At 47.1% G+C, this 12,547-nt stretch overlaps 1 protein-coding gene across 1 annotated transcript in view; it reads left to right on the top strand.

Moving 5' to 3' along the window:
* The first annotated feature begins 292 nt into the window (after nucleotides 1-292).
* The window catches only part of LOC135907489 (calcium-activated chloride channel regulator 1-like), a 187,096-nt gene continuing 174,841 nt past the window's right edge, over nucleotides 293-12,547 (top strand). Inside the window, exon 1 of the mRNA XM_070541073.1 lies at nucleotides 293-450. The gene's annotated coding sequence lies outside the window, so the exon portion shown is untranslated. The remainder of the gene's footprint in view (nucleotides 451-12,547) is intronic.

Raw genomic sequence — 12,547 nt, 5'->3', positions numbered from 1 at the left:
TTCAGCTGAGTACTACTGAATTTCTTGCTTCTTGTTCGTTTTTAGTCCTTCTCTCTATGCTCTTCTTTCGGCAGGGCGACGCTGGTAGCCACGCTAGCTGGTGTTGCTCTTTCTTCATTCTATCGCACGGGCCGTCATGGCCCTTAATGTATTGTGTTCCGTACTTGGGAATTGGAAGTTCAGCTTCGTGCTATTTATATTAATACGTTTAACTTGTTTGCTTGATGATCTCAACTCTATAGCCTCGACGATGGTACCCGCTAACTTATGTATTATTTCGTTGCAGAATCCAAAGACACGTCAGATCTGCGGTCTCAGTAAGGTGGCCACTACCTACTCTGGTTGGACGTCACTGAGAGTCATAAATTCAGCATAAGCGGGATAGCGTGCTCTGCGCCAGCCGAGGCCTGCACTTAAGCATCATCGACGTCCTTATCAGCTGAGAAAACGGTAAGCCAGCTTGCACTGTCAGTCTTGTTCATGCCAAAGACCAGTTAGCCATATTGGCGCACCTCTGTCACACATACACGCGCACAATACTAATAATAATAATAATAATAATAATAATAATAATAATAATAATAATAATAATAATAATAATAATAATAATAATAATAATAATAATAATAATAATAATAATAATAATAATAAATGAGGCAGTCCCAGTTAAACCCACCGTGTTTTCTTAGTGGCTTTGGTGTTGAGCTGTTAAGCACGAGGTCACGAGATCAAATTCCGGGGCCCTATAACGTAACACAATTCCAATATCTTTTTATTCCAATCTCCTGACGCCAAATTTCCATAACCGCCAACGGGCGTTGACCCGTAGGGTTGTCTGAACAGACCAATCAAACGCTCTCCTTGTTTATAGGAGGTCACTTTTGTTTGCTTTAAAACGAATACCATTACCTACAATGAGGGGCTCTTCTTACCTAATTGGCTGACAAGAGGCGATGATCACACTCAAGTGGAGAGCGATTCGATGGGGCTGCGCCGATCGGTAACCAAATAAAGTGGGTTGTGCAGGCGTGCGCGATTGGTCCGCTTTCGCTTACTTGGCTTGAGCTGGCTGGTCTAATGTCGTAGCGGCGGGAGGTTAATTACGCCGCTAAAACGGATACTCAGCGAAGAAGAGTTGGCAGGGCGAGGTGCCGAAAGGGCTTTAAAACGTTACACGGTCACAAAAAAGTGTTTATTTTGCGCAAGTAAACCCACACGTGTTATTAAAAATAAGCTTAATGCAGTGTGGTTTATCACGCGTTCCCGCAGCCGCAACGTGGGTAGCAAATCGGATAGCTCGTCTGACCTACGTCACGAGCGCCTACTACGTAGATGCATGGCGATGGGTCTGCTGGAGTGTCAGTGGAGCGGCGCCCCTGCAATCAACTGTGACGCGCTTTTTGTACATTGTAACAATTTACACGCTTTCTGCTGAGCGCCCAAATTTCTTGCGGAATGGGCAGAAGGCCTTAGCCTAATGAATCATTGCATTTATAAAAATCGGGTGTATTACTTCAAGGTCCTTAAGCAAGATTGTCAACATCGTTGTTATGTACGCAAATCGGACGGCTGCTAATTTTAGTTTTCTGCTGCATTGGGTGCTCTGTTTCGCTGAAACAACTTTTAAAGAATCACCTGCAGTAGATAGCACAATACTAAATGTTGTACTAAATTACTCTCAGATGGACCTTAGACCTACGTGCAATCTAATCCCTAATTGGTTATTTACCAAATCCCACTAATTAGACGCTCTGCTAAATATTTACACCAGATATTGCAATCTACGATTTGTAACTAATTAGTTTACAAGGCATATCGGCTTGAAACAAATTCTGAGACTGGCACCACCTTCGATATATACGGCGTCAAACTTGCGGTAAACATGGGCTCTAGTTCCACTTACGTTTTTTAGGAAAACGCTCGTGTCTGCGTTGAAGTCAAAAAGGTACTGAGACGCCTATATATACGTGCCAAACTTAGAATATTATTCCCTAGAAGCTGGTGCCATCCAAGGCATTCGCTTCAAGGAGATAAGCCTTGCGAACTCGCTGGTTATAGTTCGCAAAATGCAGTGTTTGCGGTAACGCAACGAATCAAATTAGGCATTTAACAGCAATTACGATACTTATTCAAATGAGCTTTTTATTTTACGTAAAGCTAATGCCCACTTCATCAAGTAATTTGTTCAAAGGTAAGAAATGTGCTCTATACCACAGGCGCTTTTAGCCTATTCGGTGCAACTAAGAAAAAACAATGTATTAGTATCTGACAACAAACAGGCTGTGCACGTCTGTTCTTCTTTTTGTACGGGACTCGTGTTTGTTTTATTTTACGGTTTGGTTCATCAGCAGTCGCAATCCACACCTAAATGTTGCGAGGCGGAAAGAGACAAAAGTTTTTCGCAAAGGCAGGTGGCACAAACAACACAGAAAGTTTACGCCGACACCATAGAGAACCACGCAGCCAACCACTAGCAGCAATTGCACAACTTGGTCGTCAGTGTATGAACTCTGCTAGTTCAGGACCCGTTCGTCACCACTGAATCTTTTTACATCAAATACACAATAACGATGCACGTCCCCAACCATTTCATGTACTTGCAACGCTCCCAGGGAGTGCAGAATTAGACGTTAGGTGAGAGAGCGGTGCAATATTTTGTCCTCGCACGCGCGCATCGAGATCGGTTTCGCTTAAAAGAAGATACATCAACGTGGCCCAGAGAGGTCCATGTTCTTTAGAGTTCTGATGTTTCGAAACTGTTTTCGCGACGGCACCTACGTTCGCGTTGTCTCTCATCCGTTGTAGGTACGCACTCTTTCAGAATGTTAGACTGGTGGCTTTCGCCTTTCCACTTGCGCTTCGGAAACGGAGCCGATTCGTTCTTCCTCCATGTTGTGTCTCCTGAGAGACTTTTTACAGCGTGCATAGAATAATCCATCTTTTCGTTAGACCACCCGTGACATCGAACATGGTTAAACGTGGGCGAGTTTATGGAAATGTACGCCGTGTGCTAAAAGGCTGCACGGTGGGTGACACCAGCACAAACCCAGGTGGCACTGCGGCTCGTCACACACGCTTGATGTGTCGCATGCTTCCTGCAGAACAACTCCGCAAAAACAAACAGTATGTCAACGTAAGGTGAATTCACACATAGCCACAATGTGACGTCATGGTTTATGAAATAGAAGCGGGACTTTCTCCAAGCACGGGCGGATAAAGCAAATTAGCAGACAATGTTTAAAGGTACGTCGGAAGGTTATTATGCAGAAGATATAGGTAATGTTAAATGGCCTGGCGAAAAAACGAGACTGCTTTATTGGCTCTCATCGTGTAACATTTGTGTAAGACCATGGTTATCTAGGCCAATAAAACATGGAAGACCTTGGTGACTACAAATAAACTTACACGAGCATAAACGTGGTTGGACTGCATACGGCAGCTATTACCCTGTCTGGCAGTCCACCGCTATCCTCGAAAGACAAATATAATATCGTTGTATTTACTGTCACTAAGATTTCGCGCTGAAACTTTGAGATTAGCAAAGATGTTTGATTTGTTAAGCTCGTGGCAACGAGCAATGGAACAAGAAGTGATATGGGTAACGTTAAGGGCTGTAAACACAGCGGCATATATTACGGAGCAAAGGCGGCAGCCGATATTTTGCTTGACACTAGTATGACAAAATTGTAGGACGGTTAAGCTGTGGTCTATTGCAGAGTCGCAGAATGGGGGCCTATAATTACAAAGTTAAGTTCGGAAGGGCATAAAGTACGCGGCTTGATGGTGTTGGGAACATTAGAGGCATAAAATACTATCTCAGCAATTATATATTAATTGGTGATCGCTGGGGGAGGCTTCCGTCCTGCAGTTGTCATGAAGAGGCTAATGATATTGAAAAACTGGATGGTGATAATGAATATTATTTGCATAAAAATGGCAGCAAGCTGCGCATGATTTGCATTTGTAACATTAGAGTGGCATTAAAGAATGGGCACTGATTTCCTTTAATGTTGATGTTCGCAAAGAGACAAACTTCTTCGCGTACTTCTGTGTGCTTTGGTTAGGTACGTCCTTCTGTGCACGCCTAAACACTGAATATCGCCTTTGGGTCACATCTGAGCGAATCTAAAGCATCTGAGCCTATAGCATACCCATCCCACAAATAGAAGCGGAAAGTTATATGACTACTGGATAGGAAAACAATTTGGGACTTTATTGTTCTCTCTGCAAATAACTTTAAATTTACACCGTTCGCATGAATCCGAAAACAATGTGCGCGCACGCGACAACGTTCCTTTGCCACCGTCATCGTGCACTGTAGCCCTGCGTGCGAGCTCAGGATGAGTGTAAATGTAGTTCATGGACCGCGCGCTCTTTGTTACCTGTTTCGCTGAGTAGCTTGTGACTCTGACATAAAGCTGAGCGTTTGAGCAATGGTGGGCGTTAGAAACCCATTTCCTTTAGTAGATGTTGAGGCATCCACTGCAAGGGAATAGGGAGGATGATGCGGTATTGTTCGTTTCACAGTAACCAGCAAGTCATAGAAACGGAAACTGAAAACTGGAAACCGCTGAAACCCGCTAGTTTTGCTCGAACTAGAAATGATCAGAAAGATAATTTTGTTTTCATTCCGCAGTGAGACCGAAAGGATAAAACGGTTTTCGCTTCAGCTTGGCCACCTTTACTGGAGCTTTTCTTCAATGCAACGCTTGCATTGGTGGTTCAACTACACTCCGTCGTTTGGAAACGCATAGCATTTTCTGATGATTTTTAAAGCCACAATGCATTTAGCGCGGTTTTCAGCCTGTTGCGCCAGTGAGCAGACTAGGGGCTCTATACCGTAAGACTATTGCAAAGTTTTTTATTTCAATTCTGCAATCAGCCCTCTGCGATTGGTCAAAAACTTTTCTGACCACCTCCACTTCACCTGCCTGTCACGCGACGTTACGAAAACGTGTACACATGTAAGCGTGTACACACTGAATATGCATGATTTAACTGAAAAAAGAAAAATAAATATTCCTGATTCGACGCGTTTTGGCCATTAGCCCGCGGCTATTGGTCTAAAGTTTCCGGGTCTAAAGTTTCCGGGCTCCACCGACTTATGTCTGTCACGTGGCGTAACAAAACCGCAAGAACTCGCTTTGTCAAAGTGACCTGTACGCGTTAAAGATGCATAATTACGGAGAACAAAAATGAATTTTATTCTCAAAAGCCGCAGGCTGCCCCGTTCCAGAAGGAATAAAAGATGGCTGCCACCGATCGCTCAGGCACTGGCTACTCACACCTGCTGGAGAGGGTGGGTTTATTTGCGTTTAATAATACTGCTTGCGTTGTCGTGCAACGTTTCTGAGCACTTTCGGCACGTTTACGACCTCGTTCTGCCAACTCTTCTTTGCTGAGGATCCGTCTTAGTGTCATTCTTAAGCTTCCGTTGCATTCCGCCGCGATTTTCGTCCAGCCACCGCAAGCTAAGTAAAGGAAAGCGGACCAATCGCACACGCTGGCACCGCCTTCTCCATTCGGTTATTGACTTTCAGTGCAGTGGCTCGGCCCTATCAAATCCCTCTCCGCATGACCGTGATCCTCGCCTCTTGTCGGCCAATTAGATAAGAAAAGCCACTCAGTGTACACAATGTTATTCGTTTTTCAAGCAAACAAAAGTTTCCTCCTATGAAGAAGGGGAGCGTTTGAATGGTCTGTTGAGACAACGGTGCGAGTGACCGCCTGGTGCTTGCGTCGGTGGTTAGGCAAATTTGACTTCAGGAGGCTGGAATAAAAACATATTGGAATAGTTTTACGAGATGGGGCCCGAGGTGTGTGTTACCGTGAGTATATTGCCATTGCATCGCAACTGTGATGAGTAGAAAATAACTGAGACAGTGCAGCACAAATTCTTGTTGCTTGTCCGCAGCGTTGCTGTGAATGAAAGTTATTGAACATCTTTAAGGGGCAGCACAAAAAGACGATGACAGAAGGCAGGAACACACAGGACAGCGCTTAACGTTAAGAGTTTCGTAACGCGACTGGAGCGTTTGAGAGCGGCAGGTTTTTGAGAGGATGCTACCCGCATGACAGTTCAGAAGCTTGTTAAACGTGTAAAATTAGGAGCACCCACAAGAATGAATAATCCAAAGCCTGCTGACAAGACAAAAACTGGTTGTAATTCCATATGTGCATAAACTATCAATTAATCTCAGGAATGTAGCAGGTAGATTTGATATCAAGGTTGTTTTTTCTGCCCCTAACAAGTTGATCAAAATTTGTGGTAAGATAGGAAATTAACCCAGGCTGCCTCCACTCATGCTGGGGAAGGCTGTACCGTTAAGCATACTTCCCCATTTGTGCACTGTAGAATGGGAGTTGTTTACGAACTTCCATTTTCCTGCGGTCACGTATACATCGGTCAAACAGGTATTGATTATTAGATATTAGATTAGATTGTCTGAACATAGGCGCCCACTAACGCCTAAAACTAACACTAATATTAGATTGTCTGAACATAGGCGCTCACTAACGGGTAATGCCTACTCGCATGTCGCGCGGAATTGCTCTGAGCATGGGTGCACTCCAATATATAAGGACACCACACACTTTCCACGCACAAAAATCAGACTACGAGGGAGATTACTGAGGCCTTCTATATCAGGAAAAAAGGGTCGCGTTGTGTAAGCATGCCATCGATAAATTTGAATGATAGTGAATTTTAATTTTTAAGCCGCTTCATAGCGTAGCGTTAGAATAAATGGTTTTGCATGTTTTTTGCCTGCGTACTGATAATGACGCCATAGATGGGAGAGCACGTGGCTAGGGGTTGTGTACATAAGTGTATGTATGCTTTCGAATAAAGTTAGTTGTGAGTTCAGCGCTGTCCTGTGTGGTCCTGCCTTCTGTCATCGTCTTTTTGCGCTGCCCCTTCAAGATGCTCAACCAGTACCAACTCGCCCAAATGTCGATCCTTCTACAGTATGAAAGGTATTGATCTGCCCGTGAATGTCAGTTAACAAGGGGCTGTTCAGAGACGAAGTGTTACGAGGACGACGACCGGATATATAATTGAAGCAAACCATCAAAGATATCTTATAATATTGAGTTGAACAGGCGTTTATTCAAAGAGTGCCGGAGGCTTACGTGAATATCTTGGGAAATAACTACAAAGATTCCACAGTCGCCTCAGTTCTCCACAAGTAGAACGTTACCTACAAAAGGAGCCAGGTAAGCAGACACAATCTGTCGAATACTATTTACCGCATGCTTAGAAATGATCAAGCTATTACAACGGGAAGGCTTCGGAGGGAGGATAAACAGCGGTTATCTCAGCAACGTTCAGTTTGCAGATTACACTGTCCTATCCAGCAAAACTGGGTATGAATTGCTACAAATGATTCAAGACCTTAGGCGAAAAAGTAAGAATGGGGTTGAAAATCAATATGCAGAAGACACAGATAATGCCCGATAGCCTTGCGAGGGAAGAAGAGTTCAGGATCGCCAATCAGCCTCTTAGTCTGTCTAGCAGTACCTTTATCAAAGTCACTTACTCACAGGGGACCCGGATCGTGAGAAGAGAATTACAGAGATATAGAAACAGCTTCGAGTGCATATGATAGACCTTACGGAATCGTGTCTCGAAGCTCAGCACTGTTGTTGAAAAGAAAAGTGTAAACTCATTGCATTCTAAAGGTGCAAACATATTGTTACGTGGATCTTGCGAGCCCAGACAGACTATATATGCAATATATATAAAGGCTAACTCAGAGTAGATAAGATGGCTGACCACGAACAACACGTAGTAGCGAGCGTCTCTGATATTCTTCCTCTATCCCCTTACCTCCTTCCTTTACAGTACTTCTGCGTGGCGAAGCGCCGTCTCGGGGCATGCTAGGGGAAGAATTGCGAGCGAAGTAACGCTTGAGCAGCGAAACGTGCACGACGTCAACAGGCGTCTGACTTGAGCATACCTCAAACGGTAGCGGCGAAATCTCGCAATTTACGTCGCTAATTTGGCGTAGAACTTCATAAGGTCCTGTGTAGCGAGAGAGAAGCTTCTGGGAGAGGCCAACCCGAGGACATGTTGACCAAAGGAGCACCCAAGCACCTGGCGCGAACTTAAGATCGCGATGGCATTGCTCGTAGCACTCATTTTGTATGTGCTGCGAGGCTAATAGATGAGATCGGGCGGCTTGACGTGCCATGTGAGTGCGATCTATGACTTCACGAGCGTACTCAGGGAAAACAATCGGCACAGAAGGGAGGATGGTGACAAACGGCAATGGGCGGTCGCTAATATTCTGCGGTTTCATGTCGAGACAAGTTATGCGTGAACGTCGCGTAAGTTAGTGTGGCATCCCAGTCGCGGTGACCATTGGAAACATACAGCGACAGCATAACTGTGATTGTTCAGTTGAGACGTACAGTAATATCGTTCCCTTGTGGGTGGTACGCGATGGACAGCTTATGCTCAGTGGCATTAGAGCAGAGGAGGTGGTGGACAACTCGATGCAAGAACGAACGCTAGCGGTCTGCAAGTAACTGTCGAAGTGCACCGCGGTGAAGAAAATTGACGACGTCTGTTGCGCAACTAGTCGGCAACGCCTTTGTTATCGCATAGCATGTCGTGTAGTCGGTAGCGACGGCGATCCACTTATTCCGTCTAGTCGTCGTCGTCGGAAAAGTGCCATGCAGGTCAAGTCCTACGCGAAAGAATGGTTCAAAGGGAACTTCAGTTGGATAGAGTCGTCCGAGCGGCGCCAAGAAAGGTTTCCTCCGGCGCTGCCACAATTCGCAAGTTGCGACAAAACCATGCACAGAGTGGTAGAGACCCGGCTAGAAGACACGGCGTTATACGCGGTCGTATGCACGTAAAACTCCAAGGTGTCCCACCGTCGGTGCATTGTGAAGTTGTTCGTGAACGAGAGATCGCACATGACCAGATAAGACAAGGATCACCTCGTGGCCGCCAGGGTTGATATTGCGGCGGTAGAGGAGGCAGTCATGCAACACGAGCATGCGGCACTGCCCTCGGTGTAGCCAGATTGCACTACAGCGATGGTGGACTGTAAGGATGTGTCGCGTTGTTCTTCAGCGCGCCTGTCGGTAATGTCAATCAAAACCATCACGCAGTGCACCGGATCATACGCAACGTGATCGCGAGGATGCACGGGGTGACGCGAGAAGCAGGCAGCGTTCTTGTGGTGGTGTCCAGTCTTGTAACCGACACTAAATGAAGATTCCTGGAACCACAAAGCCCAGCGACCAAGCTGTCCAGACGGGTCCCGAAGGGAAGACAACCAGCAGAGTTCGTAATGGTCTGTGAAAATCGAAAACGGGCGGCCGTGCAAATATGACCCAATCTTGGCCACAGCCCAAACTAAAGCCAAGCACTTCCGCTTGGCGATGGAGTAATTTCTCACGGCAGGTGACACCAGGCGACTGGCGTAAACCTTTAAGCACTCGGTATCATCCTGCTGTTGGGTGCGAACAACGCAGCTGCCATGGCCGCTTGCGTCAGTGTGGACTTTGGTCGGTGCAGATGGATCACAGTGGGCGAGTATGGGAGGGGTGGTTAGAAACCAGATGAGGGCGGCGAACGCGTGAGCCTACTCCGGGGCCCATGACAATGGGGTGTTTTTCTTTAGAAGATCTGTCAAATGCCGAGCAACGTCGGCGAAGTCTTGACGAAACGGTGAAAGTAAGAACACTGGCCGACGAAGGAGCACACGTCAGACGCAGAATTTGGCGCAGGGAAACTGCGTACGGCGCGAAATTTTTCCGGATGTGATTGGAAGCCGGATACCTCAACGAGGTGTCCCAACACGGCAGTCTGACGGAGCCCGAAGTGACACTCCATGGAGTTCATTTGAAGGCCAACTTTTTGAAAGACCGAAAGAATGGCAGCAAGTCGGATAACGTGGCAGCCCAGCGTGGGAGAAAAAAGAGTAATGTCGTGAAGGCAACAAAGACATGTGGTTTATTTGTAGCCTCGCGGAAGAGAGTCCATCATACGTTCAAATGTTGCAGGAGCATTGCATAGGCCAAAGGGCATGACTTTGAACTGATATAGGCCATCTGGCGGGATGAAGACCGTCTTCTCTCGGTCTATTCATCAACTGAAATCAGCTAGTAGCCAAATTGAAGATCAATGGACAAGAAATACTTAGCTCTACTCAAGCAGTCCAAGGCGCCATCGATGCGTGCTAATGGGTAGACGTCCTTAAGCGCGATCTTGTTTAGGTGGCGATAATCGGCGCAAAAAGCCAGGTAACACCGTTATTTTTCACAATGACGACAGCCAAAGGCCAAGGGCTGGCTGATGGCTGAGAGCTTTGCGGATTATTTTGTCCACTTCTGATTGCATGACCCGACGTTCAGCATGCGATACCCGATATGGATGCCCACAAATAGGATTCGTGTCTCCAGTCTTTATACGGTGCTTAAGAACAGATGTTGGGCTTAAAGGCCTGTCGCCGAAATCAAAGATGTCACTGGATGATTCAAGCAGGTGCCGCATGTCAGTGGCCTATGAAGAGGTGAGGTCAGGTGCAATAATTTTCGCGAAGCCATCCGTTTAGGAACCAGAGCTGTGAGCTGCAATTGGTGCTAATAAGCTACCCTCGGCAAACAGACACTCAATTTCAAAATCGGAACCACTAAAAGCGCTGACCTAGAACATGCCGGCAGGAATCACATTAGGACATAGGCTGAAATTCAGATTTAATTCAGAAGCAGCAGAACGAAGTCGTTATTAGTAACCGTGACCTACGTATGCGGAACAGCAGCGTTCCGGTTCAAAACACATCGATGATGGCGCGAAACACACATTCACCGTCAGGACATTGTGGCTTGGTGGCCAAAGTGACGTAAGTAACTGCCTCAGATGACAGACGCACATCGTGAAGCGAGCACAAGTGCGGTGCGGTGGTACTCGGAGCATCGGCGAGTTGAGACATTTCCAACTGAAGAACACCGGTCGTGCAGTCGATGAGAGCAGAATGATGGGAAAGAAAGTCCAATCCGAGGATAACGTCGTGATTGCAGTAGTCGATCACAGCAAACAGAACAGAAGTATGGCGGCCGGCTGTAACTAAAGGCACAACACACATTCCAAGAACAACCAGCACGCCGCTGTCGGCGACACGCACTCGAGCAGCTGCTAGGGTGAGGACATTCTTTAAATGTCTACGTACGCAAACACTCATCACAGATACGTGGGCTCCTGTGCCGACGAGTGCTTGTACAGTTACACCGTCTATTTTAACGTCTATTACACTTTTCCTTGTGGGCACAGACAGGGGATTTGCTGCGGTATTGCGTAATGCAGCACCACCTCCGAGGGCCGCATTTCTTAGTTTTTGGATAGGGTACGGCCAAACACCATAGGGGACGAAAGGTGACATGGCTGCGTCGAACGGGAAGATGGGCGACGTGTTTGCGGTGAACGAGAATGGTGTCCGCACAGTGATGGTGAGCGACTGTACCATGTGTTGCTGGCAGAGTTGGCGCTGCAGTTAGATTCGGCGGTGGGCGAAATATTGCGGGCATTTGCATCGAAACGGCGCAAGTTGGTTGGCGTCCGAGGGGTTGAGGGGCACGAGTGGAGACAGTATCGGGCGACAAAATCAATGCGGCGACATGTGAAGCAGATCGGCTGGTCGTCCACATGTCTCCACTGAGTCGGATTGCGATAACGAGCAGAGAAGCGTCGGGGGGGGGGGGGAGCGAAAATAGTAGAAGGGCGCTCGTTAGCTCTGGCACTGGCGACAGCACGTACAGAATGTAAACCGTTGTTTTCAAGTTCTTCGCGAACGATGGCTTGTACGAGCGCAACGGGAAAGACGGGTAGCATCAGGGCAACACGAATGGAAAGCTCCGGGCGCCTCGCATCCAGTTCACCGCAACCGATTCGCACCACGCCTTCTGATGGCAATGCATGCTGCTGGGTGGGTGGACCTTCACACGTCGACGTTGCTGCAGTATTGGAATGTCTGGCGAATGGATGCAAGACACGTCGGCTTCTGGCCTGCTTGAATTGTCGGCACTCTTTAAGGATAGCATCAACTGTAGAGCACCTTTTGTAGATGAGCAGATTAAAAGCGTCCTCGGCAATACCCTTAAGCACGTTCCTGACCTTCTCAGCTGCTGCCATGTTGTAATCGGCTGTACGACGAACTGCCAGTGCGTCCAGGATGTAGGAGACGCAGGGCTTCGTGGGGGATCGGGCACTGGACGCTAGTTGCTGCTTGGCGGCAATGTTACGGCCGGCTGGTTTGCCAAACAACTCTGTGAACTTTGGTTTGCGTTGGTCTCAGCTGGTTAGCTCCTCTTCGTGATTTTGTACAAAACGTTTGTCATGCATCTTAGGTAGAAAACCTCGTTAGCTAGCATTAGCGTTGGTCTCGCAGAAAGTTGCACGATCCTTAAGTTGCGTAACCACAACCAAAGTTGTCAGCGATGTAGCTGGGGACGGTGACACTGGAGGCGGATGCGACGTTGATTCCACGTGCTCACCGTCATTCATGGTGTGGACGATGATGCGACGTCCACTGCGGAG

This window comes from Dermacentor albipictus, chromosome 6 (assembly GCF_038994185.2).
Source record: "Dermacentor albipictus isolate Rhodes 1998 colony chromosome 6, USDA_Dalb.pri_finalv2, whole genome shotgun sequence".
In the NCBI taxonomy this organism is placed as follows: domain Eukaryota; kingdom Metazoa; phylum Arthropoda; class Arachnida; order Ixodida; family Ixodidae; genus Dermacentor; species Dermacentor albipictus.
This window is presented reverse-complemented; position numbering and strand designations above follow the sequence as displayed.